This window comes from Panthera tigris, chromosome B3 (assembly GCF_018350195.1).
Source record: "Panthera tigris isolate Pti1 chromosome B3, P.tigris_Pti1_mat1.1, whole genome shotgun sequence".
NCBI classification, from domain to species: Eukaryota; Metazoa; Chordata; class Mammalia; order Carnivora; family Felidae; genus Panthera; species Panthera tigris.
Window position 1 is genome coordinate 8283645 of NC_056665.1, and position 27150 is coordinate 8310794.

Here is a 27150-nt window from a genome sequence, read left to right on the forward strand (position 1 = left end):
AACGTCTCATTTTTTTTTCCATTACAGTAAGAGTCGGACTTAGATTCCAGGACGCGTAGCATTCTAGGACCGCTTGACTTCTCTTAGAATTGATATGTTTTTATTCCCCCAGTGACTAGTGACATTGCATGACCAGAGCGTGGCATACCCAGAATTTCTGCTTCTGAAACAAGATTAATTTTAGGAAACCCCATACTGGGGCTGTGTGAGAACGAAGGCCAGTAATGATCTGTGCATGAAGGATGACTTTGAACATAATGTATTAATAGAATTCACAGTAAGATATGGCTGAACCAGGAACTCAGCAGGAGCAAGGCACTACATAAATAGAAGGCAGCATTATTTTTATAATAATCTAACACTGCTCATATTCCAACTGTCATAACACTTAACCCTACCCTGTTTTCCAAACTGTGTGGGTGATGATTTTCCTGGGTGATGTATGTCATATCATGTGTGTATATAGACAGTGTTCTTTGGCCGCCAAAGTTGTCATTCGCTGAGCAGTAGGATAGGAAGATTTTATTTTTTTAAATTTTTTTTAATGTTTATTTATTTTTGAGACAGAGAGAGACAGAGCATGAACAGGGGAGGGTCAGAGAGAGAGAGGGAGACACAGAATCCGAAGCGGGCTCCAGGCTCTGAGCTGTCAGCACAGAGCCCGATGCGGGGCTCGAACTCACAGACCATGAGGTCATGACCTGAGCTGAAGTCGGACGCTCAACCGACTGAGCCACCCAGGCGCCCTGGATAGCAAGATTTTAGTACACTGTTTCTGCTTCCACTTGCAAAGTTGGCCCAGTACCATTTCCTCTGGTCATTTCTCAAGGACCCTGAAAGAGCCTATAAAATAATAAGCTCTTTGCAATTACACATCCCATCTATTGATTTGTATATTTTGTCTTAGATGAGATTGCAGATATTATTTAGACACAGACACACAGACGTTTATGGCAAATTATGTTCGAAGAAAACATGCTGTAATTTTTAATTGGATTTTCCATGGATACGACAAGAACTTGGAATTATATTCCTGGTCAATGGGCAGAATGCCCAAATCGACTTCATTATTTTACAAGAAAAAATGACGACTAGCATTTCATTTAGTAGCCTGGAAATTATTTCTCATTTCTATAACGTGGAATAAAATGCTTCACATTATACTGAGAGAGTCCCTGTTATCTTTGTGTTTTACTCTCGTAACATCAGAAAGTGAAAGGACACTTCCCCCGGGCTCTGAAGGTTTTCTCTGGGATGATCTTACTACTGCACCTCCCTGCCCCCCAAGACTTCAAAGGAGGTATTAGCTTCTGTTAATGGCTTATGCCAAATAGCCAGCCAACACAAAAACCTGCGATGTGTCTTTGCTGCCACCTGCTTTAGCTGAGTCCGTGTATTCCCCAAGCAAGACTTCTTCTTCCTTCTCGTGGTCCTTTCTGGTTTCTTAGGATGGCTCCCTTGTATCTATTTCTTTTTTGGTACCTCTTTTGCAACAGGAGTCACCCTGACTTTATAGTTTGGCACTGGTCCTGGTGGGCTTTGAGCTCATCAGCCTCCTGTCCTCCACTCTGTGGTGAGACGAGAATGCCACATACATAAACTCTTTTAAAAAAATTTTTTTAATGTTTATTTATTTTGAGAGGGCAGTGGGGGAGGGGCAGAGAGAGAGGGAGACAGAGAATCTGAAGAAGGCTCTGGGCTCTGAGCTGTCAGGACAGAGCCCGACGTGGGGCTTGAACCCACGAACCATGAGATCATGACCTCAGCCGAAGTTGGATGCTTAACCAACTGAGCCACCCAGGCACCCCCCAAATACATCATCTCTTTGACAGGAGTGGAGACTGAGCTCCAGAGAAGCCATCCACAGCCTTCACCCACAGTTACTCTGTCAACACTGCGTCTCCCTGCAGCCACAACATGATCCTTGACCTACATGATCGTGAACTCAAAGATGAGCTGTTAAGCTCTTTCTTTTATCAGACACACAGCATGCTTGAACATCTCGTTGGACTAGAAATGGACAGGTGTATTGTTATTATTACAGGTTTGTTTCTTTTTGTTTTGAACAAACCCTTCAGCAATTTTGCATGGAGATGACTGCAAGTTCATCTCTCTTGTGGGCTCTGTTCTTATCCCCGCAACACCCAGTATTCCCACAAATATCTTGCAGCCCCAGTTTTCACGTTGCTTTCTAAGTTGTTTTACTAAACCCAGCAGGAAACAACTTTAATTTTCAGGTGACGATGCTGTCCCTCACGTTCTTCTTTGCCTTTTCTCTCTGTCCCTTCCCACCTTGCTCCACTGAGCCTGTCCTCCTTGACACTCATGCAAAGGACAGAAGTCCCTGACGGGCTACAAGCAGGTGAGGCTTTGGAGCCATCGGGTTGCATCAGGAGAAGTGAAAGCTAAGGTCTGCACTCCATGGAACAGGAATCTGTGATCTTCTCTGTGACTTGGCTTCAAACTCTTAGTGTTTGGTAGAAGTAAACAAAGACTGATCTATCTCTATGCCCTATCTTTTGTTTTTTTAACAATTTTTTATTTTTTTAAATATTTTTTAATGTTCACTATATTTTTAAGAGAGAGAGACAGAGACAGAGTGTGAGCGGGAGAGAAGCAGAGAGAGAGAGAAGGAGGTACACGATCCAAAGCAGGCTCCAGGGTCTGAGCTGTCTGCACAGAGCCCGACGCAGGGCTTGAACCCACGAACTGTGAGATCATGACCTGAGCTGAAGTCGGATGCTCAACCGACTGAGCCCCCCGGGCGCCCCTGTTTTTTAATTTCTTAAATATTTATTTATATTTCAGAGAGAGAGAGAGAGAGAGAGAGAGAGAGAACGAGTAGGGGAGGGAAGAGAAAAAAGGAGACATAGAATCCGAGGTGGGCTGCAGGCTCTGAGCTGTCAGCACAGAGCCTGACATGGGGCTCAAACTCGCAAACTGCAAGATTGCAACCTCAGCTGAAGTCGGATGCTTAGCCAACTGAGCCACCCAGGCACCCCTATCTCTATGCTCTTCCAAATCGTTTGTAGTGTCAAACAATTTGGAAACAGGATTATGACCATTACAGTAGAAACTTGAGAGATGTTTTCAACCTTCTTGATGACTCCGTTTCCTCATCTGGAAAAGGGGGATAAAAATAGGATCTTTCTGACAGTGTTCTAAACTCAGTGTTTGCATTTTGAAAGTGTTCCATAGATAGCAATTTTTTTATGAGTGAGCCCTGCTTGAGACATCGTCACATATATTCAGGAAGGTTCCTAGATCTTTGTGCAGAATCCGTGAGTTGTTTTATCACTGGCTCCTGTTACCAAATAATCGCGCCAAAAAAATGACATTTTAATATAATATCTTTGGGATCAAAACCACAAGTTTGGGGTCTGAATTATTTAGGATACTTAACTCTATTAATAGAGAAAGACTCAAGCTAATAGTGACACAAACAAGAAAGAATTTATTTCTCTGCCACAGAAAGTTCCAGGGAGATTACTGAGCTGGAGAAGTGGTTTATAATCATCTAGAACTCAGGCTGCCTCTGCCTTGTTGCTTCAGGGCTCCTGTCCTGTGGCTACACTCCTGTTCCTGGAGCCCTGATCCAGCCGAGGCATCACATCTGCATATCAGCCAGCAGGAAGGGGGAAAGAAGAGGAGAGGAATGTTTGAGGTACAGCCTCAAAGTTATATCATTTACTTCTTGCAACCTACCCCTATCGCCAGGCTCATCAGCAAAGAAGTTTGGAAAAGGCACCCTTTAGTGAGACAGCTCCCGTCGTAAGCAAGTCAGAATCTGTTTCACATACAGATGCCCGGCAAAGTGCCATAGCGTTGGGCTTGAGAGCTGTCATGTTGAGCCGCACGGAGCTGTTGTATTCAGGGGATAGCACTGGTGTAAAAGATACAAAAAACCACCCATGCTCAGCCATTGCCCTGGAGGAAGAGATCCTAATTCATCTATTTCAGTTAACAGCATGATTTATCTTCCAGTCGCCCAGACTGGCCTCCTTGGACTTTTCTCTTTCCCTTGACATAAAAATCCAATAAGTTGCTTTGTCTCATCTAATGCTTCTTACACACATCTTCTCTTTTCAACTCACACTACTACCCAAATAATTTAGGCCTAATTATGTACCACCCAGACAACTGCAATTACCTCCAAATTGGTCTCCCTCCCCCCCAGTTTCTTCACTTTCCAATTCATTCTACAATACGACTGCCAAGTTAATCTTCCCTGAACACAGCTCTGATCAGCGCTGCCCTGCTTAGACCCCCCTCAGTGGCTCCCCACTGCCTATTTCACAAAAGCCCGATGCCTCCATCAAGGCGCCCCGCCTTCTGGCTCAAGCTTACCTTTCCAGCTTTATTTATAGCTTTATTTATCCTTCTTCCACAAACCTCATGCTCCATGGATCGCTCCACATTTTACCATTTCTACTCTTCCGCTCATAATGGAATGTATCATCCCCCCTCTGTGTGGCCAAACCATTCTCATGTTTAAAGCCTAGCTCAACACCACCGTTGGGGCCTCTGCTTCCTCTAGGGAAAACATAGCCCCCTCCCATAACTTGTTCAGAATTCATTTTAACTCTCTCCTGTGAAATGTCTTATATGCAGTCTTAACGAAACGACTCATGTGTGTATAGCTCGATAGGTTTTTATAAGATGAATATACGGGCCAAACCAACATACAAATGAGGAAAGTGAGCATTAGCAGCCCCCAGCAGCCCCCTTATGCTCCTGCTGGTCACAAACTCTTTATACCCTTGCCCAGAGTAGCCACCACCCTGACTCCCAACATGACAAGTCAGTTTTGTCTTTGTGTCCTAAATAAGTGGAATCATAGAGCCATTAATCTCTTCTACGCATTGTCTTTTGGATTCACGGTGATGTGTTTGAGATTCACCAGTATTGTTACATAGAGCTGTAGATCATTTCCTCCCTTTGTTATGTGATATCCCATAGGGTGAACATAGCACAATGTAATTTGTCCCAACGTCTTCCTGAAAAGTAGTGGCAGGGGTGGGGTAGGGGGGTGGTATAGTTTCCAGTTTGAGACTATTACAAATATCACTGTCACGGACATGCCTCCATTTATGCAAAGGCACTCCTGGGTCACGGGGCACCTTCTACTTTATTTGACATTACTGAACAGTTTCCCAAGTTGGTTTTACCAATCAATACTCCTGCCAGCAATGAACTAGAATGTCAGTTGCTTCACGTCCTTGCTAACACTTAGCATTTTCTGGATTTTTAATTTTAGCCATTCTAAAATGGATATTTAGTAGGTTATCATACTGTGGTTTTAATTTGCAATTCTCTAGAATTCTCTAGAATAGAGTTCTAGAGAATTCTCTAGAATAGAGTTGAATGTCTACATCTAATTTTATTGATAATTTGAATATCCTATTTTCTACAGTGTCTTATCATGTATTTTGCCCATTTTTTTCTCTTTTTTTTTTTTTTTTTTTTAAATTTTTTTTTTTTCAACGTTTATTGATTTTTGGGACAGAGAGAGACAGAGCATGAACGGGGGAGGGACAGAGAGAGAGGGAGACACAGAATCGGAAACAGGCTCCAGGCTCTGAGCCATCAGCCCAGAGCCTGACGCGGGGCTCAAACTCACGGACCGTGAGATCGTGACCTGGCTGAAGTCGGACGCTTAACCGACTGCGCCACCCAGGCGCCCCTTGCCCATTTTTTTCTTACTGGATTTTCTATCTTTTTCTTATTGAGTTAAAAGTCCTCTCTATATCCTAGGTATGAGTCCTGCGTTAGTTATATGTGTTATAAATTCTTATGCACATTTAAGAAAACATTTAGGCTCAATAAGGGCAGGGTGTGTGTGTGTGTGTGTGTGTGTGTGTGTGTGTGTGTGTGTGTATACAGTTGCAAAATGAGTGAAGGATTCAATAACTATGTTATCATGCACAGATATTATTAAAGCAAGGATCCTCTTTCATTAATTTCTGTCCCCATCCACTGTGGCATTCATGGCAATTCTTCAATCTGTCTTTGTCAAATGAATGACTAAATAGCTTCCAGCAACCGGAAACATTTCATTGTGTGTGAAGTTCTCCCTAGTGGGGGTCTCAGGATAGTGATCCAAAGGGGACCCAGCAGGCTGTTTCCCTCTTGGTGTAAAGGCTCCTGTAATACCTTGTTTACATTTGAAAAGAAATACTTGGGTTTCTCAGCCCATGGATAACTCTGAAAGCAGAATTTTAAAAATGCAAAGTGCCCATATGCTCAGCTTGTACTGAGAAATGGTCTCATGAGTAATTAAAAACAGTTACAAAAGCAATGGAGTTGTAACAATTGAAATATCACACACATATGTGTGCACCGAATCAGAAAACCCCATAATACTCACTCACTGAATGTTTCTGTGACTGTAGGGTTTGTGACACCGAATGAGCATCCTTATTCAATGCTTACATCTGAGAGCTCAATCACACCTCAGAGACTTCACCAGTTTTTCTAGAGCTTGCTTCTGTTTTTAAGCTGTGTGCTTTGCTTCAGTTGAAAGGCTTTAGGCTAGTGATTGTGGCTTTATGTGTTTTATTACCACTAGTGCTCAACAGCCCAATAATAATAATGAAATCAGCACATTTGTACCGTACATTTCTCTTTTCTTATGCAGGTGCATAGATGATTAAAGATTTCCTCTTCTTCCCTTTTTGATTTTCTACCACTACGTCAAAACGGACATGGGTAAAGTGCGTGTTGTTTTTGGAATCAGATTAATTTCATTCTTGCATTCCATTCTGCAAGTGATTTTCCAACCGACTTAGGAGTCGAGAGGCGGGAGTCGGCGGGGCAAAAGAGGGGTCGGGTTCTGATTACAGTGATGCCAAGAATCAGACATGGTGAGTGGTCTTGCAGAGTTAGGGGCTAGATATTATTATGGAAAAGCACAAACTTAGGCTATAGAATAGGAATTGACAAACTTCTCCTGTGATGTGCCAGGCAGGCCATACAATGTTTGTTGCAGCTTCAGCTTCTCCATTCCACTGTTGTAGCACGTGCAAAAGCAGGCTTGGACAATACATAATAAACAAATGAGCGTGGCTTTGTTCCGAGGAGACTTTATTTACAGAAATGGGCAGCATACCAGATTTGGATCGTGGGCTGAATCGTGTGCCCACTCCGGAAGACTTGGGTTTCCATTCTGCTGCTCATTCAGTTGTAATCTTTAGATTATCCATAACCTCATCTGTAAAATGGGGCTAACGGCACCTGGGCTACCCACTCCCAGGTAGTGAGGATGGCCTGAGATACCGTGAGAGGACTTTTTTAGAAACTCATAAACTGTATAGTGTGATGCTCATGGTAAATCTTAAAACTGCAAAATTTTAGAATCAAAAATAACCTCAGTGTCAATATTTCCCAGCATCTTGGTTTTGAAACTACTAAAGTCAAGATTCAGAGAGCTTATGGTAGGCGCTTAGAGGTCACACGGTTAGCTGACAGCAGATTCGGAACAAAAATGCCACTGGAATGGGGACACCCAATGTGAAGGCACAGTGGCTCGGTGCCTCTACCTTGGTAGAAAGGTATCTTTCTAATCATGAACTTTCACGTCACTGTAATTGTAATGTGGCCATAAATATCACCTGCTTCCTTTCCTACTTTGAAGATGCTCTGGGAAGCAGGGGGCTAGCTTTCTCCCCAGGGAGGGGTGCTTCCCAGGAGGTGTCTGCTCCCAAAGGTGGGCTATGGAGCTGAGAGTGCCTGTGTCTACAATATGTCCACTTTGTTGCCAGACCAGGCAAGGGCAAGACAGATTACCAAGTAGGTCACTGGCCGTTTGCTCCTGGACCTTCCGGCCAGCTAAGCTGGAACAGTAGGGCCTGTGGAAAATTGTACCTGGGAGCTCCACGCCTTCCGGATCCACCCGAACTGTCTCATGGAGGTTGTCTGGCCCTGGTGGTGTTCCAGATGACACGGCACCGGTCATTTCAGGATAAGCTTGCTTCTCAGGCCCTGTGACGACTCTCCTTGTGTCTCTTCTCTAGAACTTAGCATAAGAGAGGGATGGCCTGCCTCTCTCCCATCACCACTTGCCCACCTGAGAGCAAATTGAGGACGTTTAGTCATTTCTGGGATGACGTTCTATTAAAAGCAACAGTGAGGTTTAAGCAACACGTTCTAGAGGGAAAGGGGAAAAAAAAAAGGCAGGAATAAGGAAACCAGACTCTGGCCTTAGCTCTGCCATTGAAGCAATGCCAAGTCTTGTGCCTGTCTATCCCCATCTCTGGACCTCAGTTTCCCCATGTGTATAAAACATGCTTAGGCTAGATGATACATAAGGTCTTTCCCCAACATTTTGTTTTGTTCTTCTCCAGTTCTGTCATTCAGTTCTATTGATATTTCTCTTTATTTATTGAACACTCAGTATGTCTGCAGAAGCTTTTCCAAAACCTTAAGTCACTGACACTATTGAAATGCTTAAGATTCACTTGGGTAGAACATGATGAATAATTCACTTGGGTAGAACATGATGAACAGCAAAGCAGTAGGTGTTAAGACTGAGTCAGAAATCACAGTTGCCTGGAATGGTCAGAGAATGTTTCTTAGAAAGGGCCAAACTTCATTCAGTATAGAAATTGACCCTAGCATTGGTGACAAAGTAAGAAAAGACTGCACTTTTAAAAGCTGACAGAAGTTAGATATGTTAAGGGAAAGGCAGGGTGCAGAGGGAGATACTAACAGATCTTTGTTCAGGGCGGTCCAGTTGGAAGAGCGGACTTAGGAGAATCAGAAGGTGATTTGGGATAAACAGCTCTGCACATGATGAAGGATGGCCTTGAGTGCCAAAATGAAGAACTTGGATATTTTTCCTAGAGCGAGTGACAGTCTGAATATTTCTGGACGTTTGAATTGACTAGCAGCCTGTACTAAGATGATTTGACAGCAATAGCTTGAGTAGATTGGAGAAAAAGGTAAATTATAATAAAGCAGGGAGCATTTGAGCAGCTATGGAAACAATACGGGGATGAGGTAATAAGAAGCTGGTAGTGGTAAGAATAGACAAAGGTAGGAAATGCTACTGATGGGGGCACTGGGTGGCTCAGTGTGTTCAACATCCGACTCTTAATTTCGGCTCAGGTCATGATCTCGTGGTGTGTGGGATGGAGCCCCACACGGGGCTCTGTGCCGCCAGTGAGGCGCCTGCTTGAGATTCTCTCTCTCTCCTTCTCTCTCTGCCCCTCCCAGCTCATGCTCTCTCTCTGTCAAAATAAAAATTAATTACTTAAAAAAGAAATGTTACACGATGAAGAATTGACAGGACTTGGTTGTCTTATCAGGGCTGAGACTTAGGTCAGCAAAGATAACTATTCCAGGGTTTTGTGATGACAATAACTCAGTTTCCCTGCATGTATTTTTTGATATGGGTAGACTGTTAGTGTATAATCCTAGGTGTTAATGTTGTGTGACAAGGCATTTTTTTTTATCCATAGATGTCACCACATAATACTACCTGGAAGAGAAGGGTTCTGGCAGGATTTATTTCTCTATAAAGATTTAAGGACTCTATTGATTTCTAATTTTAAACATGCACCGAACTGCACCTATTTCTCAGGTTATTAATTTTGAGATCATTCTTTCTTCTTTACCAATATCCCACTAATGTCTGACGACTCTCCCTCATGACCAGGTGACTTGGTCTGTGTCATTTCGTCCATTAGTTCTTTAAAGCCACAATCTCCAATTCTTTTTTTTTCTTTTTTCTTTTTTTGTACAATTCAATGGCTTTTAGTATATTCACAGAGTCATGTAACATCACCACAATTAATTTTATAACGTTTTAATCACCCCCATAAAAACTCCATAACCATTAGAAGACACTTACCTCCAACCTCCATAGCCCTGGGCAGACACTAACCCAATAATTCTGTCTCTATGGATTTGTCTATTCAGAATATTTCATACAAATATGGAATCACAAACTATATGATCTTTTATGACTGGATTTTTCACTTAGTATGTTTTCAAGGTTCATCCACATTGTAACACACATCAGTACGGCATTCCTTTTTCTGGCCAAATAATATGCATTGCACTGCTGTTCAACATCGACTCATTCACTTATCAGTTCATTGCCATTTAGATTCATTGCCATTTGTCCCTTTTTTTTACTATTATTAATAAAGCTGCAATAAAAAATGTATGTGCCAATTCTGTGTATACACATGTATTCATTTTTCTTGTGTGTGTTCTTAGCAACATTGGGTCATATTGTAACTCCATGTTTAACCTCTGACCAGCTTCCACATTGTTTTCCAAAGAAGATTCACCATTTCATATTCTGTATTTCTCTCTGAAAAACAAACAAACAAATAAACATGATAAAATACTTAAAAAAAAAAAGAAATGAAAAAATGTGGTGCAGAGAAAGTAAGGAACTTGACCAAGATCACTTACACCAGGAATTGGCAAAATGAGCTTTAAAGCTAGACAGTGTAGCTTTAGAGATTATCCTGTCAACCACTGATCTTAGACCTCTCTTAAATAATGAAAAATTCACAGTTTCCCAGAGTAATTAATTTGAACTTATTTCTTTTTCACATGTACAAATTTTTTCTCACTACTTTGTGACTCAAATGAGGAGAAGGAGGCTAGATGTTGTGGTAAATCATTTCACGTTAACCAAGAAGAAGCCATTAAAAGCTGAAACAATGGGGTGCCTGGGCGGCTCAGTCGGTTAAGCCACGGACTTTGGCTCAGGTCACGATCTCATGGTTTTGTGATTTTGAAAGTGCAGAACCTGCTTGGATTCTCTCTCTCTCCATCTCTCTGCCCCTCCCCCACTCGCGCTGTCTCTGTCTCTCTCAAAAATGAATAAATTAAAAAACTTTTTTTTTTTAAAGCTGAAACAAGGATTCTGAGTTTTACTCCAGGGTTTCAAAGAAGAAACCATGATTCCCACTTTATAGAATTCGTTAAATCAGTTAATGCAAGTGTCCACAATACTGCTGTGCGTGTAAAAGCTGGATCTGGATTTGCATTGTGGAAAGATCATGGCTCTTAGAGTCAAGGAGTCATGAATTCAATGTGGGACATGGGCTAGAATTTTAATCTCTATAAACTCTCATCTGTGAGGTAGATATAATGAGACGCTCAGAATTGTTATGAGAATTTACAGATAGCATAACCATCTGGCACAATGCCTACCACGTAGAACAAGTTCGATAAGAGCTATTTTTACGTTTACTATGATGGTGGTTGCTTTTTCCAAATGGGAAATGGGTCCCAAAACATGGCTAGAAACATGCTCAACTCATACATGGATTGGCAAAGATGAGTACTATTATACACCTTTCAAAGAAATTACCAAAAATATACCACCTTCTGGAAGCTCAACCCTACTTTCCATCTGCATTATCTTCTGACTCGAATGGTTAGGTGCCCACAGCCTTTTTGCATTAAATTTTACACTGATATTTATGACCCCCTTAGTACGTGTAATATCTGAGTTCTCCAACTTCTCAGCCCTTTGCTGTCCCCCTCCCTGGTGTGGTATGAAATAAGGTTCCCAGCAGCATTGTAATAGACAGGTCGGCCAGAATTCAAAAGTGGGGGTTACCAAGTAATTATGCGGAGGAGATTCCAAAAATGTATATTTTTATGTCCATATATAAAAACTGCATTAAATTTAGGGCAAGCCAAAACATTGTCCCAGCTTGAGTTCCCAGAGCATATGGCTTTATAAATGCTGTACCACCTTTTCAATTGAAGACGAAATAATAAGCACAGCCAGGGTCTCGGTGGGGGCCTGATCCTCCAGAAAGATGCAGCTCTTTCCTTTTTCATTTCAGGGGACAGGGGATACTTTTCTCTGAAACGGGTGCCTATCTTTGCGGTCTGCATCCAGGACCCACATCTGTGTCCTATTACGATCCAATTTTGTTTTATTTATAAATCCTCCAGGGCCTTTTAATGTTGACCCTGAATATGAACTCAACTTAACATGAGGAAAGAATATTCAAGTACATTTGGCTCCTGGAAACTTCTCAAACTGTCCACTAATGTGTCTTTCATTCTTAGGTACCCACCTCCCATGCATAGGGCCATATGTCCTGAGCAGGTGTAATCCAATCCAGAGGTTCTTGGGGAAAGTGGATTCATTAGGATTTAAGGAGCCAGTAATTCCACAGTTAGAAGGAAATGTGGGGACCAGCTAAGTCAGTGTTTTTCAACCAGAGGTGCTTTTAGACCCAGTGAAACTCAGGAGCAGTCTATGGACACAGACATCCGTCAGAATTCCCAAGAATTACCTTTCCCATAATCCTCATGCCCACCAGCAAATGTCATGAGCTAACTCCTGTGGCAGTCTCATCTGTCAAATGCTAACAGAGGAGGGACCTCCAACATAGAACTTTCCTTTTCTTTCCTTGGTCTCTTTGTATAACACAGGAATCCTTGATGTTTGCTATTCCACCCCTACCAGTCCCTCCCTCCCAGTGGATTCTCACAGCAATTTCTTCATCTTCAATCAGAAGGAATTGCTCCAAAATATCGACGCAGAGGTGCACAGGCCTACAACTACTCTAACTGAGGCCAGAAGAATCCGGAACCCGTCTCACCTCAGAGGCAGATGCTTCGGAATGTTAGGGGAAAGAAAGGCAGGCTGTTGGACCTGCAAATTGTTCCGGGGCCCACGTGATGGTCGTCTGGGGAGGCTGTAAGGATGTAATGATTAAACAAACGGGTGGCATTTGATTGTATCACATGCCGCTGTCTTTTACTGTTCTATAAAATGGTTCATTTGGGGGGAAATATGAATTTAAACTTTTCTGCTGTGATCAAACAGTTGTCCTAGTGGTTTCAAATGTAATTCCATTGCTCCTTCTCCTTACTACCCTTATGCCCTCCACCCCCCACTCCCTTCCTCTCCTCTCCTCTCCTCTCCTCTCCTCTCCTCTCCTCTCCTCTCCTTTTCTCTTCTTTCCTTTCCCTCCCTGCTTTCCTCCTTCCTTCCTTCCTTCCTTCCTTCCTTCCTTCCTTCCTTCCTTCCTCCCTTCCTTCCTTCCTTCCTTCCTTCCTTCCTTCCTTCCTTCCTTCCTTCTCTTCTGTCTTTCTCTCTACTGGGCTTGAATTCAAACCTACTGGTTCCACTATTATTAATTGCATGACCTTTTGACAAGCTTATTAAACTCTCTGAGGCTCTTTTTTTTTTTTTGATCTCTAAAACTGGGATAATAATACCCATGTCATAAGGCTATTGAGAGTTTTCAAAGAAACACAGTATGTAAAAGACATTGTCTTGCATTATTCTTAGGCTTAAGACGTGCTCACTTTATGTGAATTCTTTTTTCTTTCTCCCTTCCCCAAAGCTGTGCTTTAGCTGATGGAATGGGACATCTATGGCCTGATGTTTCAACCTTTGTGGCAACAGAAATCAGGGTGGCTAAATTGTTGTTGTCTATATGCACCGATGCTCACACTGTCTCCCTAAAGGCTTCCCCTGACAGAGGAGGGGTGCTGAGAATGGAGGCCTCAAGCAACAAAATTAGCTTTAGGGCAATGAGATCTGTCAGCGTTATGAGCTGCATTGTGTCCCCCACAAATTTATATGTTGAAGTCCTAACACTCAGTATTCTAGCCTGTGACTGTCTTTGGAGACAGGGTCTTTAAAACATCAATTAAGTTCAAATGAGGTGATTCGGTTGGGCTCGAATCCAATATGACTGACGTCCTTCTAAGAAGAGGAGACTAGAATGCAGATAAACACGAGCAGAAAGGGAAGGCCATGTAACAACACTAAGAGAAGACAGCCGCCTACAAGCCAAAGAGAGAGGCCCCAAAAGAAATCAGGACGGTGGAAGATTGTGGGAGGCTCCAGAACTGTGAGAAACTCCATTTCTGGTGTCCAAGCCACCCAGTCTGTGGTACTTCTTTCCAGCAGCCCCACCAGACCTGGGCAACCAGGAATCCATGGCCCATCTTTCTGAAACTGTAAAGCTGAGGTCAACTTCAGGAGCAGAAAGCAGAAATAGTTCCCAAGGGAAATCTCTGAAGGGACTGACATGGAGAAATGTGAAAGGATTTTCTGGGCAAAATAAGTTGTTCACTGACCGATGAACGGTCTGACCGACTGTCCCGGTGACAGGATGTAGGCTGAGCAGTCAAGACAAGGCATGCTTTGACAAGCTGGCGTCAGTCACGTCTCTGCATAATGCCATTTCAGCAGCTGCTGAGAATTATCTCTGCCTTTTAATCCTCTCATTTCAGAGTTGTTTCAGGCAGATTATTCCTAAAAACCTCATGTAATTAATATCAATTATTTAGATTGGCTGCTTTAGTCAGTGTCAGATTTTTCAGCCCAGGACAAGATGTTATTACTATTATTACTGCTAATTACTGTGTCGGAGAGTCCGTATGACAATTGGATTTCCACATAGGAAAATCAAGGTTTAATTACAGCAAAAGTTTATGAACAGGAAACTTGGAACTGGAATCACCGTTCCTTCTCAGAGAAATACCTTCTGGTGGTTTCTTAGGCTACAGGATGTCAAGTTTCCTGGTTAGAGTTACCTTCTGGTGGTTTCTTGGGCTACGGGAGGTCAAGCTGCCTGGTTGGACTCTTAGCACTGGCCCGTATTAACCGGGTAACCTTGGCCACGCAGAACTCTCTGGGTCTACTTTTGGGATTAATGTTAGGGTCTAACTTTATGAGGCTGCCGTGAAGTTTACATGAGTTAAGCTTTATGTCAAGCTCTCAGAACAAACCTGGCACATAGTAATGTCCGAGCACATAAAAGATCTCACTATTAATACTCTTACTACATTCGAGAAAGTATTGCAAGGGGAGGCAGGGTAGTGTGGCAGACCAGGTGTCAGGCCAACTGAGACATGAATCCCAGCTCTGCCTCTCACGAGGAACTCTGAGCAAATAACCTGAGTGAAGGATGGGTGTGTGATGAACGTTCACTGTTCATATTTACCAAGTGCTTATGACTTCCCAGGTACGGTGATGAAAGCTTTACTGCGTCTACTAAATTAACACTCTCTTCAAATTTACATGATAGGTATTGTTATTATTATTTTTGTGTCCCAGACAAAGAAAATAAGGATTGGAGGGGGTGAGTAACTGGCTTGGGGTCAGTGAGCTTCTCGCTGGCAATGCCAGGCAGTCTAAAGCCCAAGCATTGGGTCTAAAGCAGCTGGCCCAAAGTGGGTCTCATAGCAGATGGTGAATACCTGTATTTCATTCTGGCTTTAAATCGAGAGCAGATCACTTACTTTCTTGAGTTGGCATTCTGCAAGAGCAGGTAACCTTACATTGAAAGAGGAACAGTTGATGCAAGTTAAAATTGGCATAGCCTCTCGATATGAATAATTGTCTTTTTTAAAATATTTATTTTTGAGAGAGAGAGCATGAGCAGGGAGGGGCAGAGAGAGAGGGAGACACAGAATCCGAAGCAGCTCAGCTCTAGGTTCTGAGCTGTCAGCACAGATCCCGATGCAGGGCTCGAACTCACGAACTGTGAGTTTGGCTCATGACTTGAGGCGAAGTCGGACGCTCAGCCGACTGAACCATCCAGGTGTCCCTCAGTAATTGTCTCTGATCTTATCAAGGATTGTCCACATTTTCCACACTCTGATCCAGTCTCTTATCTGATTGCCGGCTCTTGAACCCTGCTCTTTTGGAACTGAAACTTTTGCTAAAATCTCCAGTAATCATCAGATTGAATGAATGGCATAGTGCCCACTTACTTATAAGCATGCTGACCACAGTTGGAAAAAAAATAGCCTTTAACAATTGTAGCCAATTAAAATAACTCTAATGAATCTTGTTTATTCAGAGCTACATAAACCTCTTGAGTGAGGTTTTGTTCATTTTGGAATAGCATTGCTCTCTCTGTCGGTCCAGTCACCCATTCTTTCATGAAGAAGTGTTTATTGAGCTGGTACTATGCATTAGGGTTTGTTCTAAGACCTGGGAGTATAGCAGTGACAGAAACAGTAAAACCTGCCTGCCCTGATAGAGCTAACATCCTAGAAAAGTGAGACAGACAGTAAACAAATGAATGACTGAAATATATCCAGCATGTCAGAAGGTTATGCCTTTGGAAAGGCAGCATGTTGGAATGGCTGGGTGCAGACTCCGGAGACAGACTCCTTGATTTAAATTCCAGCTCTGTGTGATGACAACTGTATGATTTTCGGCAAGTTATTAATTTCTCTGTGCCTCCATTTTTTTTCATGTGTAGAAAGGGAGTGATAACAATAGTATGCATCTCATAGGGTTATACTAAACTTAAATGGGTTAATATTTGTAACAATACTTAAAAGAATATATGAGTGTATTCTATCTAATGTTTCATAAATGTGGAGAAAAATTAACTAGGGAATGAGTTTTAGAGGGGATATCATACACTTTGCAATAAGAAAGTCACTGAGAAGGTACCGGGTAGCAGCTGAAGGAGGGTTGGAAGAAATGCTTTCTAAGAAGAAAGAACAAGAGCCAAGACTCTGACTTGGAAATCTGCCTGATGTGTTGGATAAATTGCCTGGAAGTGAGATGTAAGAGAAAAGAAAACTCAAAGATGGCTGCAAGTATCTTGACCTAAGGAAAAATGCCTGAAATGAGGAAATTGGGGTGTAGCAGGTGTAGAATTCTTCCTCACGGGGAAGATGAGGAGCACAAGTTAGGTTTGAGATGTTCTGGAAATCTTGAATGGAGACATAGAAAGGTAGCCATAGGCATCTGGAGTTCGTGAGAGAGGCTCATGTTGGAAATATTCATCTTGGAGTCATTGCATATAGGTGGTATTTAAAGCTGTGGGATGGTATAGGAACACCAGGGGAGGGAGGGTAGGTAAGGAACTAGAGTAAGAACGGAGTCCTGGATCATCCCTAAAGTAAGAGATCAGAGCAAAAGAGAAGAAATCAGCCAAGGTCACCGACAAGAACGGAGTCCTGGATCACCCCTAAAGTAAGAGCTCAGAGCAAAGAGAAGAAATCAGCCAAGGTCACTGAAGAATGGCCAGTATAATGGGAGGAAAACCAAGAAAGCATCCTGGAAGCAAAGTAAAGGAGAAAAAGGTGTATGAATTAGGAGGGAATGACCAGCTTCCTGAAATACTGCTGACAAATCAAGCAACTGGTCATTGGCATTAACAGTGTAGAGGTGCATGGTGGCCTTGAGACGTGTGGATTTGGTAGAGTGGAGGGATCAGATACTTGACTAAATATAAGATGCTTATTTGAGGAAATAGTGGGAGGAGAGAAATTAGGGCAACTCTTTCAAAGAGTGTTGCTACTATGGTACAAGGTGGGAAGGCAGAGTGAATATGCTAACTTGTGAGTAAATATGGGGGAGTGTTCTCTCATGACCACATCACTTTTCTCAGTGAGGTAGGCATCATGAATCAAGCCTGAGAGTAAGAGTCAGGGAGAAGATGGTGGAGATTTTTTAAAAATTTTTTTAAATGCTTATTTATTTTTGAGACAGAGAGAGACAGAGCACGAAGGGGGAGGGTCAGAGAGAGAGGGAGACACAGAACCTGAAGCAGGCTCCAGGCTCTGAGCTGTCAGCACAGAGCCCCACGCGGGGCTCAAACTCACAGACTGTGAGATCATGACCTGAGCCGAAGTCAGAAGCTCAACTGACTGAGCCACCCAGGCACCCCAAGATGGTGGAGATTTAAAGGAAAAAAGGGACTTGACATTAGACTGCTGGGCACCATTAAAAGCCATTTGAAGTTCATCTCTATATGCTACAGGTGACACAAGTCAGAGAGTTTGTGTGTTTCCTATGCTCTGTAACTAAGATGCATACACAAAGTGGGCAGAGTTGGACTTGACTATGGTTCTGTCTTTGCTAATTGTGTGTGATCAAGTGAAAAGGAAAAACAGGCTTAAGGATTTGTGTAACAAGTAATGATATTTAGTGAAAGACCATGGAAGAAGATGGAACATCAGGAAGAGAGACAGTAAAAAGGTGCCGACAAGATTTTATTGGAGTCAAGTTATATGAGGGAATTATCTGGAATGATAGGGGACAGGGATCAGAGAATGGGGCGCATAGAACTACAGTTGCAGAAGGGTTGTGCTCATTGGTAATGACAGGGTGTAGATTATGAATATGGAAGTGAGTGGTGGAGAGCAAAATCAATGGGGAAAAAAGTTCAAGGAGCTGAGATGCTGAGGTGTTCAAAAAGTCATTCTGTGTGTATCACAACTGTCAAGAAGAGTAGTGTTGGAGAGCAGGAGAAGAAGAGCATACAGAAAATATCTTCCAGAAATGAAGGAGAATGATGCAAGATCCAGGAAATGACTGAAGCAGGGAGTTATTGATATAATCAGATGTCAAGAGAGCCAAGTCTGGAAACTTTAGAAGAAGGAAGGTGTTCATTCAGATGGTCTGGAAGGGTGGGGAAGACCAAGGAGGATGCATGCATTTGCCACCTCTGGACCCAGCCGTAGTTGGGCTGTGAGGGAAACTGGCCACCACTTGACAGGGCTTCCAAGAGAGCGGTTGGCAAGGCTGACTCTGGGTTCGGTTAGAATGAGAAGCTCAAGAGGAACTTGGGAGAAGAGGTTGGAGGTGTAGGAGACTTAGCTGCCAAAGATCCGGGAATTCCAAGTGGCGCAGAGGGAGGGTATGGGAGGGTGGGGAGTGGTGGAAGCAGGGGAGGGAGGATCAGAGATGCACAACCTTGTCAGAGTTGGAGTTGGGTAGGCAAGGGTGACCTAGAATTCTGGAGTTTGTTATAATATGAACAGGAATGTGGGACAACAAAAGATTACTCCTAATGAACTCAAAGTGCAAGACAGTGAATATTGGGAATGGACAGGTTTGTAGGCTGGGACTCCTAGATCTCTGTGGATGGACAGTGTAGTCCATTGGCATCCTCCTCCTTCTTCACCACTGGTGGGAAGGGTGGGTTTATTCAGTGTGCAGGGCTCCCCTTTGACAACAGTGAATGGAACTGAGGAGGTTTGGGGAACCTGGGCATCCCTGCTTGCATGCAGACCCCTCTTAACCCCCATCAGCGGAGTGTGAATAAACTCACACAAAGCTGCGGGGACTAGCGGAGCTGGGTGCCCACTGACCTACCTGCTGGTGGCTTGGAGGCTGAAAGTTTTCACACTGTGGGTAAATAGACTTCACAGCTGGCTGTTGTTGCACTGAGAACCCTTTATGGAGGAGAAGTGCCATGGGCAATCAATCAAAAGCAGAAGTCTGTAGTCCCAGGGATGTGTTTGAATGGATCCCTTGGGCAGTGGCTGCAGGAAAACAAAAACTCTTCTGGCACTGAAATGTCACGGGTTTCAGGTTTTCACATATGCCCTGGGGCCCGAATTCCTCTGGCCTCCCCAAAGCCCAGGAGGTGTTGCAATACCATTTATTTTGTTTTTTTTTTTTCCGTGTGGACTCTTGGCCGATCTCTTGTGAGGGCAGCAAATCGGTGAATCCGAGGAGGTTACGATGCCCCATTTGCTGTTCATGCTAATCCAACTCTGCTGCCGAAGTGTCTGTAATTTCTGGTGCTCTCCAAGATAGAAACACAGGTGGATGGACAAGTAGATGACAAGTGAAAACGTCAGGGAGGCTATGCTGTTGAGCTATAACTGGGAGGAGAGCTGATGGAGAACACTGACAAGCATGGGAAAGAGAAAAGTGACAGAGAATGAATTCGCTCAGGGACAATCAGTACACCGTGCAAACACATTCCAGCGAAACAGCAGCTCTGAGTTCTAAAGACAATTCTTAGTTAAGTTCTCAGATGGTTTCCTGCTAAGAGTGGATGAATTAGTTTATCCCCATCGCTATCTGCCACGTACCTTCAAACACCCAGGTCTCCATCTGTTTCATTAATAAATTAACTTAAATCCATAAAATTAGCAAAGAAACAGAGCAACTGCTCTGTGATAAGTGACCAGAATTCGTTCTTGGAGCCTCTGCAGGAGTACACGCTGAACAATCAAACGTATGTTCAAGGATAAAATTGGTTTTGAGTTTCCATATTTTCAGTACATGAGATATGAGTAAAAGCCCAGCGTTAGAAAAAAAAATAACAAGTTGATTGCATTTGTCCTTCCATGTCATATTCAAAAGATCACCATTAGGACTTCTAAAGGACAATGGCCCAAGGGGGCATCTTTGTGATGGGAGATACAGTTTCACCTGGAAATCCTTACAGAATAACCCCTGGCCAGTTTCTTTTTAATTTTATAAAGCTACGAATGAGTGAAGATCAGGATAGAGTTGCATTTGCTATCCTGTGGTCTGGGACTTGAGAATGAGGACATTTGGATGGGATTCAAAGCCAAGAGTAATGGGAATTGTTGGTGGCCCTTGTCTTCTACCTTCCACGGGAGAGGGATTTTGTCCCACTTACCAATAGGGAAGAGTGGTTGGATTTTTGAGTGGAATAAAATGAAAAAGGAGAAGTGATTGCAGGATTTGCCAAAAGAGAGCTTTTTGGTGACCTTAGCAAGAGACAATTTTATGCAGTGGTAGGGACTGAAGTCAGATGAGAGTGGATTGACAAGTTCGGGAAATGGAGAATTGGAGACAGCATGTATAAACAACACTGGAAGAGGTCGGCTATTAAAAACAAGGAGAAATGAAGCCGGGCCTTGGATGGGGGAGAGCAATGGCCCCTGGCTGAGGCAAGATCACACTGAGACACTAGTGTTTGTTTTCGTGCTGATGGGAATAGTCTAAGGAAGACTAATAGTCTAGAAGGAACACTAGGAGAAAGTGATGATGCGGGAGAGAGGGGTGGGGGCTTGAAGGAGGAAATCTTTGGGAAGGTGAGAGGAGAGGGAATCCCTTCCATATGAGGAGGGGCACTTAATGACAAAGGAGAAAGGAAGAACGGGAGTGAGCAGTAGGACTTGGTGGTCCCAGCCGCCTGCCAGCTAAGACAGTGCAGAGCTGTTGGTAAACTGGGGTGCGTACTTATTCACAAGAGATGCGCGCTGTTGATCCAAGCTTGACGCATGCTTCATTCTGGGTGTCTCTCGTGTTTGCGTTCCTTCCTTTCGTTACCCAAATTTTGATTTTTTTTTGAAAGTGGGCAGGGGGTTGCCAAAAATTGTGCTCTTGTGATAAACTGTTTATTATAAACTCATCATTTCTTAGGGAGAGAAAATTATGTTGCGTTTTGCATTTTTAAAGAAAGCGTCAACAGAATAGGGCAGGGAGAATATTATCTCTAAAAGCTTATGCATCATCCCCTTAAAATGTTAATGTCCCATTTCCAGCTGAACAAATAAACCTCTACTACTTGGATGCAACTAGTTCTAATGAATGCGGGTGCCAGGCTAGAAAATAAAGAACCCACTTTTGATTGCAGAAAGCATCTTTCGCGTGGAAAAAAAAATTAAGTCATTATTTAAAGATTGCTCCATTAATGCATTATGAACAAAGGACAGTTTGCTTGAAAAGACCAAACAGCTTTCATTTTTGGAGCACTTTATTTTCAATAGGATTATAAATTAGATCGTCTTGCAACTCTTCAAACAGACAGAACACCGGGATGAAACATGGCGCTGCTTGGGCTCCCTCATTGTCTACCAGAGTGGGTTTGGTTTCGTTTCCTTCATGCAGCTGTCAGTTGTTTCTTTGCTGTGGTTGTTGATGCCAGTGCTGTTTTGTTGGGGGAAGTGGAAAGCACAGAAGGTGCTGTTCTCTTCTATAGTTGACAGGGGAAAGGGGAGTTGCAAAAAAGTTTTACTAACCAAGCGAAGAGAGCCTTGAAGGAAAAAATCTGGGACAGTCTCAAAGAAACCCACTTCCGCATCCTTCTGTTAGAAGATGACTTAGAGGCTTCACTATTGGCTTGGCAGGGAGGGTGAGTGTGTTTTTCCTTTCTCGGCCATTCCATTTTCTGATTTTGATTGAAGGAAACGTAGCACATGGAAAGTTATTGCTGAAGCTGGTCTACATTTTTAGAGAATATATGTTATCATAAACACAAGTACACATATATATCTGTATTCACATAAATTACACTGAGACAGAACTCCTCCTCAAAAGACCCGCAGCCTAATTTTAAGACCTGTGGTTTGGAGAAGATTGAGAATTTTCCCATTATGAATATGGAGCCAGGCCAGTGTGAGGCCAGACACTCAATCATAATTTGTGGGTGTACAGGTGGCTAAGGGGAACACACAACATTGCTCAAGTCAACCCCTGAGCCAGGGAAATATGTGCTGTTTACACCTGGGTCAAAAGCTAGTTTTTACGGTGAAATGATACCTTTCTCCCAAACCGCCTTTGTATAGCCACAAAGGAACATGAATATGAATCAGCTCTACCCACACATACTTCACACGGCTTTCCCTCTTATTCTGTATTAGTCACTCCATTTTGGTTCATGCCCTCCTTTAGTAAACCCCTGTTACGAGGATAAAGTAATGGTAGTCCTCTGCCAATATTGCCTTAGGTATAGGAATGTGTTCACAGGATATATGAACACAGATGTGTGATTCACCCAAGGCACTAACAGTCACAGGCTGGCGAAGACACATACTACCTGAGAAATGAGACAGGCCACTGTGTTCCTTATGCCAGCTCTGTATACAAGGGCCAAGAAGGATACGCTTTCTAGTTATGACGACACAGTGATAACACAATGAATGGATTAGCTATCAACTTCAATGCAACGGATTGCTAGTTCAATTACAAAATAAAACTAAGGGAGGAAAATTAGTTAGTTGTCCCTACAGAACCTCTAAAGACTTATTAAATCATTTCCATTGCAACAAATGCCTTTTTTCCATAAGCTAAAACCAGAGAATATTCCTGTTGCATCTAGCCGAAGAACCTTGAGAATCAATGCAACTATTTTATAAATGTTCCATCAGAGACAAATCTTCACACAAAGAGGGAAGTACAGATAAATCCCAGAAACCAGCTTGCTTTCATCTGACTGATTTGATATTCTTATCCCGAGATATGTGCTGGAGAATTGAAGCAGGATACAACGATGTTTTCGCAGTGCACAGCCTGTACAACCATGTGGTGGCCTGGAAGCTGCCCTTCATTTCTGAGGTCATTTGGATGTCATTCAACCCAGTGGTATGGATGCAAAAGTGAGCAGGCTAAGAGAAGGTGCAGAAGAGATAGGCGTAAAATACATGACCCAGTTGGAAGCAACTTATTTGAATTGGCTGAACTTTGGAACATACCTTGTCGGAGATTACTCTGCGTAGGACAGTTCTTTTTTTTTTTTCCTTTTTACATGTTTTTATTTATTTTTGAGACACTGAGAGAGAGCATGAGCAGGGGAGGGGCAGAGAGAGAGGGAGGCGCAGAACTTGAAGCAGGCCCCAGGCTCCGAGCTATCGGCACAGAGCCTGACGCAGGGCTTGAACTCACAGACTGTGAGATCATGACCTGAGCTGAAGTTGGCTGCTTAACCGGCTGAGCCACCCAGGCACCCCAAGGATAATTCTAAACTAGAGGATTATGACATCTCGGAATAGCATGGGGGAGGGAATTTGGGCCCTGGGATGCTCTGTCAATGATGTGGCAGTGATAGATTTTCCTTCTGGAACCCTATTCCCTTACTTGACCTGCATGATTACCATACACGGTCGGATCTGATGATTTGGCACACCGGGAAGTGCCTCAGGAGAATAAATTAATAGACAAGCAAGTTCCTCCAAAAGATTATTTTCTTGGCCTGCATAGTGCACCCAGTGATGGCTGTTCGTTAACATGAGCACCAGCAATCTGTTCTGCTTTACTCCACTAATGAGGTCATAGCCCAGACGGGCAGATGAGCCTGTCCTACATGAGGACGGGTCCCAGAATTGACATTTCCCATTAAGGAGGGGGAGGGAGTAGGTTTTCTAGGTGACTTGGGGAAGCTTCTGGACTGTGGGCCTTTCGCCTGCACGTACAGCTAGAAGCCACAGGGTTGAGGTCATGGCCTCAGGCAAGATCTTCTAGAAGATTCTACCACACTTGCAGAGATTCCCAAGGACGCTTACCTGGAGGTGGCATCTGGGTCAATCATGAACTTACCTGTTCTCCCAGATGACACCTTTTTATGCCATTAAGTTCTGCAAATGATGTCTCTGAGTCTATTTCCGCTCAGACAGGATTATCCATTCGTATGGTCAACATGTCTTGTTTCACCCTGGGCTTCTCATGCGTGAAATGCATTGTCTTTCCCTTTAAGGAGTTTACTGCCTCAGTGACCTTTATATTTGACAAAAAGCCTTTTTAATCCACCACGCTGCTGCTTTCCTAAGTGGTTTCTCCTCTGACTGGCATTATTGAATGGACTTTCCCTGTTGATGGGTGCTATTAAGACATGCTGTTTTCTGTATTGAATCAAAACTGTGCTCTTTTATCTGCTTTTATTCTATTTTTTTTTTTAAGTTTGCATTAAGTGACAATGTGTGCACTTATACAGGATAATCACATCAATATCTATCAAGCATGACCACAGTATGTCAGCCTTAAATGAAGAGTTCAGTTCATTTCCCCTGTTTATTCAGATCCCAGATGGGAATTGTTCTGGGGTAAAAAGGTAATAAGAGTAAGCCCTCCAAAATTCGTCCTCTGACTCTGAGGAGCAGGATTGGATGGCAGTGCATTATTGGCTTCTAGATTATTTGAGTGTTTCGGCGGGTGGGCACTTGTGATGAACCCTTTGTTTCCAGCCTTCCTTTAACATAAAGAGGTTGTTCTCAGATCCCCAAACAGAACAGGGAAAACACCAGTGAATGCTACAGGCAACCGTGCTTTCCACTCGCGGTCCGTTACCATGGGCAACCAACATTCTGTAGAGGGATTGTACGTTGCAAAGGGTGCTAACATCTTTTTAAAAATTAGTTTCATGCAATTAGTTTGAGTGCCAAACAGGATCGGTGGCCCGGCTGTCCCATTCATTCCTTGTGTGACTTTGAACAAGTCACTTCACTTCTCCAACATGACATATCTCATCAGCAGGCAGGAAGTTCAAGTAATGCAATCCATGTAAGGGAATATTGTTAAATTTAAAGCTCTAAGGTTATTTTTAATATTATCATTTAGATCCCACATCAGTCAAGAAGAAACTGATTCCTTGTTTCTCAGATGGGCTTCTCCTCACATTTGCTGACAAGCTCCTGAAGGCCAGGACCTATGCTAGGCATTTGATGCTTGTTATTTATTTATTTTTCCTAAGAATTGATGAGATAGGCATTATTATCTCCATTTTAAAATTGGGGGAATCTTATGATCTAAGAGGGAAAGTGGGTGACATGTGGTCACACACCTTGTAAGCCGAAGAGCTGGAATTGAGCACAGGTGTCCTTGATTGGAAAGTCTAAAGCTCCTTTGTTTTATTTTTTGGCCCCTCCCCCTGCTTTAAATATGGAAACCATGTAATCCAGACACGGAAACGGTTGCCTCTTGCATTCCACTGCAGGCATCAGTGATGCTTCTGGATTTGATCAGCAGTGCTCGAGGAAGCAACATCTTCTTCCGTTAGCTCAGAAGAATAAAAACCACCCCGTGCCGGTATTAAGGACAATGCTGCCTTGATAATGAAGGCACCACGATCAAAAGCAACGACATTATCAAAAAAATTATCACTTTCAACAACGAATTGTGACTAATTAGACTTTGAATATGAAATCAAACGAAAATGCATGAAGGCTCAATTTTCCATAGAGCTGACAGTTTGACCTTTTTAAGAGTGGGAATGGAAATTATTTTTAATTAACATGACTAATCATTTCCCGTCATTTTGAGGTAATTGGCTTTGTCTACAAAGAGGTGTTGTGGGGTGCTGCCCCCCGCTCCATGGATAGTCGCAGCCAACACGTTTAACCCCAGGGAGCTTCAGAGGCATGGTCCACTCTGGCTTGGAGATGCTTCACCTCAGAATCAGCACAGGCAGAAGCTCATGGCTCCATTTGTGTCTTGTCTTCCTCCCTCCCTCCCTTCCTTCCTTCCTTGTTCCTTCGTTCCTTCCTTCCTACTGTCTTTCTCCCTTCTTCCCTCCCCCTCCTTCCCCTTCCTCCTCCTTCCTTCCTTCCTTCCTCTTTTTCTTTCTTTCTTTCTTTCTTTCTTTCTTTCTTTCTTTCTTTCTTCTCTTCTTTCCTTCCTTCCTCCCTCCCTTCCTTCCTTCTTTCCTTTCTTCCTCCTTCCCTCCTTTTGTCTTTCTCCCTTCTTCCCTCCTCCCTCCCTCCCCTTCCTCTTTCTTTCTTTCTTTCTTTCTTTCTTTCTTTCTTTCTTCTCTTCTTTCCTTCCTTCCTCCCTCCCTTCCTTCCTTCTTTCCTTTCTTCCTCCTTCCCTCCTTTTGTCTTTCTCCCTTCTTCCCTCCTCCCTCCTTCCCCCTCCTCTTTCTTTCTTTCTTTCTTTCTTTCTTTCTTTCTTTCTTTCATCTTTTCCTCCCTTCTTTCCTTCCTTCCTTCCTTCTTTCCTTCTTTAGTGCTTCTTTTAAAGACTAAATGGACCTATCTATTTCTAGTTTCCCTAATGTCCATTTCCAGGGCTACATTTGCCATCAATGCTATGTCAGCTTTGAGGACACAGACAAGATATAAAACAGACTGTTTGCTCTCTTGTCCTCACTCATAACCATCCTGCCCCCAGTTGTTTGTCCAGAAGGCTGTCAGTGCTCTTTTAGTCTGTCCCTCCAAGAATAAGCCAGCCCATAGATCCCCCTACTTGGAGTGCCAACAAGAATGGGAAGCAACATTCTATGCTCTCTGCCCAAGTGCATACTTGCAAGGGACCTGTGACCCTGCAGTATGATGGGCTCTCCTGGATCCAGACACACTCGCTCCATCTCAGTCCACAGGGAAATCAAGCTGGAGCCATCTGCTCGGCCCTTGTTTACCTGTTCGCTCAGGTCCTAGGGTAAATCTGAAGTGTTATATGAATACAGAGCAAATAGGGTTCTTTTCTGTTCGTACCAATTTACTCTTTTAGCATAACTTTGACATATTCTTTTTAAATTTTTTAATGTTTATTTATTTTTGGGGGGAGGGGAAGGGGCAGAGAGAGAGAGAGGGAGATAGACAATCCAAAGCAGGCTCCAGCTCCATACTGTCAACACAGACCCCAACGTGGCGCTCAAACCCATGAATCGTGAGATCATGACCTCAGCTGAAGTCAGACGCTTAACCGACAGAGCCACCCAGACGCCCCTGACATCTTATTAAAAATCAGAAACTCTCCCGGGA